This window comes from Sceloporus occidentalis, unplaced genomic scaffold (genome assembly GCF_023333645.1).
Source record: "Sceloporus occidentalis isolate IW3139 unplaced genomic scaffold, rSceOcc1.0.p SCAF_1, whole genome shotgun sequence".
In the NCBI taxonomy this organism is placed as follows: Eukaryota; Metazoa; Chordata; class Lepidosauria; order Squamata; family Phrynosomatidae; genus Sceloporus; species Sceloporus occidentalis.
This window is the reverse complement of record NW_028316981.1, coordinates 183921598-183927597: the sequence shown is the minus strand read 5'-3', so window position 1 is coordinate 183927597 and position 6000 is coordinate 183921598.

Sequence of the window (6000 nt, the reverse complement as noted above, 5' to 3'; positions counted from 1 at the left end):
TCAAAATGGCAGCACCTGTGTAGAACGGGCACCGACATTTTGTATGTGCTCGGCTAGGGTGCCCGTCTGTAACGGGCCATTATTACCTTTACTGTCTTTTTCCAATAAGTCTTTGTTTCTTATCCAATCTTGTATAGATTCCAATCTGCCAAAGAAGGCTTCTTGTGTTGAGATCCATTGAGGAATTTTGAGATAAAACTTATTTTTTGCCTGCGTCCAGATTTTAATTAATGCTTTTCTAATCACCTTGCTATAGGCCTAAGTCAGCTATCTCATATTTAGAATTTAAGCACAGCATTGACCTATCCAACAGCACAACTATATTAAGAATATTTTTATTAAGGCAGGAACACTTTTTACAAAGCATAATCAAATATATAAATCTAATGAAGTAACTCTTAATGTACTAGCACAGGCTGCCGTATCTCATTACCCACCCTTTCTTTCGATACATGAAATTGTACACATGCCACTCAAAAAAAAAAGCTCAAAAGAAAAAAGATTCCAGCTAAACATTAGAAAGAATTTTTTCTCTCCAAGGACTATTCAATGGTGGGACAGACTGCCCTAAAGGGTGATGTATTTTCCTTCTTTGGAGGTCTTTAAGCAGAGTGATTTAGTAGCATATTCTTGCATGGCAGGGGGCTAGATTAGATGATGTTGTTATGATGCCTTAAATGATTTAGGCCCCATTCAAACTATGTAAATAACCTGGTGTGAAAGCCATGTTCAGATTGGCCCCAAATGCACCCAGCACCATTTGCAAGGGGGGGGGGATGTGTGTGCAGAAAAACCACATAACCTGGTGCATTTGACACCAGGTCCCTTACTGCATCTTTTTTAAAGTGCTGGAGCAATCCAGATCTTCAGTAGTGGAATTGATCCAGGTTGCACGGCAGCAGTATCGGAAATGGAGGCAGTCCATTTTCTCTCCAGTGGGTATTAAGGGTGAATGGGGACAAGGTTTAAATTGCCGCAAGAGCGGCTGTAAGAGCGGCCAAAGGCGCCGCTGCAGTGGCGCCCTAAGAAAGCCCGGGGGTGGGGGCAAACCCAGGACAAAGGCCCAACCGGGATGGGACCGTCCAAACCCAAGAAAGTCCCGCCCCCCGGCGGGATATGGCAACCCTAGCTGCAGGTGATGTATGGCATGTGGTTTCCCCAAGCTACTTCTATATCATGCTCTGTGAGATTGAGAAGAGCAAGCAGGCTTGCGCTTGGCCCAGGTCCCTCAGTGCCTGTGCCAGCAGAGACTGCTGCCAATGAGGACAGGCAGGAACCCAGCACCAATGCATCAGAGGTTCCTGCCAGCTTGGGCACTGAGGAGGAGGAGGAGGAGGCAGACCTACCTGTGCCTTTCTTCAGCCAACAAAGATCTCAAAGAGAGGCTCAGCGTCGCTCATAAAGAATTTATAACAAATGCTGAGCAATTAGGAAACAGCTGCACTAGCCAGAGCTGAAGATAAAAGCCTGGGAAGAATCCCAGAACTTTTTTCAGAGGTTAACTGACTTCCCTGGTGAAAGCACCCTGTTCATGGACTCTCTTGTTACCTGACTTCCTGGATTGGACTTTTGGACTTTGGACTGATGATTCTGCTTGTTGGGACCCCTGACTCTTGAACTGATTGACTACGCCGATTGCTCAAACCCTGACTAGCTAAAGACTTTGCTTTTGGAACTGTTTGTTTCCTCTAATTTCTTGTATTTTGATACTCAGGATTTGCATTGTTTCAAATGCTGTGTTTTGTTGCTGTTTTGTTTTGCCCTTATCTCAGTTGTTTTGCTTGCGGTCAGCTGCTGGCCACTTTTCCAGACACTTTAAGAGATCTCCTATTTCCCAGAGAAGTTTCCCAAGCAGAGCTAAGCTGGTTGCAGCTACTGTCTTAGTAGGAGGTGGAGGTATTAGGCAGGCCTTCTAATGTTATTACTGGAGTTTGCTCCAAGACAAATTTAAAAAAACTTTTCTTAGAACAGACTATCAAACATTTAAACATTAAAAAGGAGGAATGCAGTCAGAATGGGTGACTTAAACTATCTAGATATCTGTTGCAGGTCAAATTCAGCCAAAAAGTTCAGGTCCAACAAATTTCTTATGGGTCTTTTCATCTCAACCAGGAGCTTTAGAAGGAATGGACAACAAAAAAAAAACTTTAACAGAGAGATTGGTCTTTTCTGTTTCTTTAATTGAGTTCCTCTCCCCATTCCCCATTCCCCATTTATCCGATATTCAACCTAACTAGGTATTTATGTGGTGATGAAAGGATGCTTTACTTTGAAGGACTCAACTTGCCTGAGAAGGGAAAATGGTGTCTCTTGAGACCAGAGTCATGGTGACCCATCCTCCATTGTGACCCGCTCTCTGTAAGATGGCCTTTGAAAGCCCTTCCCTTTATGGGGAGTGATGAGATTGAGAGAGATAGAGGGAGGAGTTGTAATGGACTACTTAAGTACAGCAAATGAGCACATAGGGTAGAGAGAGTGGTTGGGAAATGGTCATCTTTTTCAAACTATTCTGCTTTGAGAGAGAGAGAGAGAGTTAGTTAGTTTTGGGTCACTTAATAATAATAATAATAATAATAATAATAATAATAATAATAATATTTATTTATTTATTTGTATACCGCCCTCTGGCAAACCAATCCGGGCGGTTAACAACAGTAAAATATAAAATATGACAATTAAAAACACTTTATCCCTCCCCCCTTAAGACAGTATTAAACAGTATAACATATTAAAACACAATATCAATGCATAAAAACAACAATTAAAAACTAAAAACCCTGATATCCCTCTGTTGATCCTCAACCATCACTAAGATGGGGCCACAGGAGGAATGAGGGAATCAGGGAACCTGGGCCGGGATGGTTAATCTGGAAAGGCCTGCCGGAAGAGATCCGTCTTGACCGCTTTTTTAAAGCTGTCTAATGATGTTATCTGACGGATCTCATCCGGCAGGTCGTTCCAGAGTTTGGGGGCGACAGCAGAGAATGCCCTCTAGGAGGTCGCCGCAAGCCTAGATTTTAAAGGCTGCAGTAAGTTCCTCCCAGAGGACCGGAGAGTGCGGGGAGGATTGTACGGGAGGAGGCGGTCCCTGAGATAGCTTGGACCCAAGCCATTTAGGGCTTTAAAGGTGATAACCAACACCTTGTACTGGGCCCGGAAGCTGATAGGCAGCCAGTGGAGGGACCTCAAAACCGGAGTAATGTGGTCCCTCCTAGATGTTCCTGAGACAAGCCTGGCTGCCATATTTTGAACCAGCTGTAATTTCCGAGTCAAGCAGGGGTAGCCCCATGTAGAGTGCATTACAGAAGTCAAGGCGTGAGGTTACCAGTGCGTGCACAACCGTCTCGAGATCCCTTACTTCCAGAAAAGGGCGCAGCTGGCGTATCAGCCGAAGCTGATAACAGGCACTCCTGACTGTCGCATTTACCTGATTTGTCATCAGGAGCGACGAGTCAAGGAGCACCCCCAGACTGCGAACACAGTCACTGGAAGAGAGTGTGACCCCATCCAGGACTGGAGGTTGCAACCCAATTCTTGGTTTCGGGGCCGCTACCATGAGCACCTCCGTCTTGTCTGGATTCAGTTTCAATCTGTTTTTCCACATCCAGCCCATTACCGCCTGAAGACATTCATTGAGAGAAGAGATGCCATCGGAATTCGAGGCCGACGAACGAGATACAGAGAAATAGATTTGGGTGTCATCAGCGTATTGATAACACCCAGCACCAAGACTTTAGAAATAAGTCTTAGGACAACATTAGATAGAGTGAGCTGCTAGTCTCATTTAGGTGTTAGTTTTATGTATCTGTTGGTGTTACTTAGATTGCAGTTAGTCATCAGTCAGTTGCCCTCCAGTCAAAGAGAGTGTGTTTGAACCAGTTGGAGAGTTATTGGGAAATTAGTTTTGGGTGGAATTTAGAGGGCAAGGAGGAAGTGAAGGAGAGCAGGCAAGGGAGAGACCAAGAGTGATCTCCTGAAAGATGTAAGCAGGAATTCATTCTGGTTTTGCCATCTCTCTTCCAGTTCTCCCTCTTTGACAATCTTGCCAACCCCTGAAGAGCCTCTTCTTCCCCAGCCACAAATAGTTTCCATCCTCAAGGCTGTATCGACACCTTCATGGCTCCTTCCTCTGCAGAGGAATGAAGGAGAGGGCCACTGGCGCCTTTTTGATGGAGGTCCTGATGGAAAATTTACTGTATATACTCATGTATAAGTCTAGAAATTTCGGTTCAAAATTTGACCCCCAAAAAACTGAGTCAACTTATCCATGGGTTAATGTAAGTACTGTATTTTAATACATATATATGGTGAAAGACAAGAGTTTAATCTGCCCTGCAAGCACTGACCCTCTTCTTCTCTCTCAGCCATCCAGCTTTTAGTATGTGCACAAATAGTTATGCCTGCAGGAATTTTGTAAATTCTTTGGCATTGATTTCCTTTGCTTCATCCTTTACATCCTTCAGTACATGCGCCTACGTTTTACCTTTGGCTTATCCACAGGCCATATCAAAATCCAAAATTTTGGCCCCAAAACTTGCCCTCAACTTATATATGAGGTCAACTTATAGTCAAATATATATAGTATGCATCGCATTCTCCTTTCCCTCCTTAGATAGACAGGGTCTTCTCTCCATATCTCTTGTGACTCTTGTCACTCAATCTTGGAATCTGTTTAGCAGACTATCTCTCAAGTTTCTAAACAGTCTAAGATGGAGTAACAGTCCTCTCTGAGTGAGGTTAACAGTCTCTTCCTGCTATATTAATACCAGTTAGGATAGGATTTAGTTTGTTATGTACTTATTTATTAAAGTCGTTATTATTTGTTTTTTTAAACTATGAACCGTATGCTTGGTACTTTTTGGAGTCAGTCTTTATTCTTTAGGAAGACAGATTTAATATAATAGTCTGACCCACACTTTTGCTGTTCTCTTGATGAAAGCTGAACTCTGACAAGTTTAATTTTCATACCTGCATATTTTTGTTTCCCTTTAAAAGGATTAACATCCTGGGAAACTCACATTGCACCCCACGGGTCCTTTGGGCAGGAGGTTCTCAGTGGATCTGACTCCTTGTCCACTAAGTTGTCCCCTCCCTCTGGCCACTGGAATGGTCACTGCTTCAGCCAGACCCACCGCTAGGCCAAAAGAGGGATCCCCCTTGGGTAGAAAGGGGGGTATGGGCTCTAGCTCTCCCGCTACTGCAAAAACAGGAACCACCCATAAGGGAGGAGGGAAAGAGGTCTGAGAGAAAGGAGAAGCCTATCTGTGTCTGAAGATCTTTGGACTTTATCACACCGGAGGCAAGTGTCATTAAATTGGCATTAAATCCTGTCAATATCTTGCAATAACGGGTTGATTTTCACACGACATTGCCATTATCGCGCCATTACCCCACGAGTAAAGTGGCAAAATTGTGCCCCTTTTTATCCACGGGATTTTACCGTGAATAAAAAGGGGCACCATTTTGTCGCTTTATTCATGGGGTAATGGTGTGATAATGGTGGCATGGTGCAGTGTCATGTGAAAAATCAACCCGTTATTGCACGATATTGACAGGATTTAATGCTGATTTAATGATGCTTGCCTCCTTTATGATAAAGTCCTTTGTAAAATCCATTCCTCTGAAGAGAACCAGGCTTCAAAACAAGGGAAATCTTCCCAAGCCTTCTGTTAGGAAGAGTAGCTTTGTCATTCCTCATCCCTCCTGCTTTGCTTCCTCTTGGGAAAGCTTGGCTGAGGAAACCCATTTCCATTTGGAAGTGAGCAGTCGAGGCCCCTTTAGTTTTCCTCATTTCTTGCAAGAGAGAATACACCCCCCCAATTAAGATCCTGCCTTTCTGAAGATCCCTCCCTGAAAAACCGCAGCCCCCGTTGTCTGGAAGTAGGAAGGGAAGGTAAAATTCTAAAAAAATAGCAGTCTGTTAAAACAAGGGCAAATTTGGGGGATTATTTGGTGCAGCACCAATTTGGTCCTTCTTGGCTCATGCTGCTTTACTTTGAA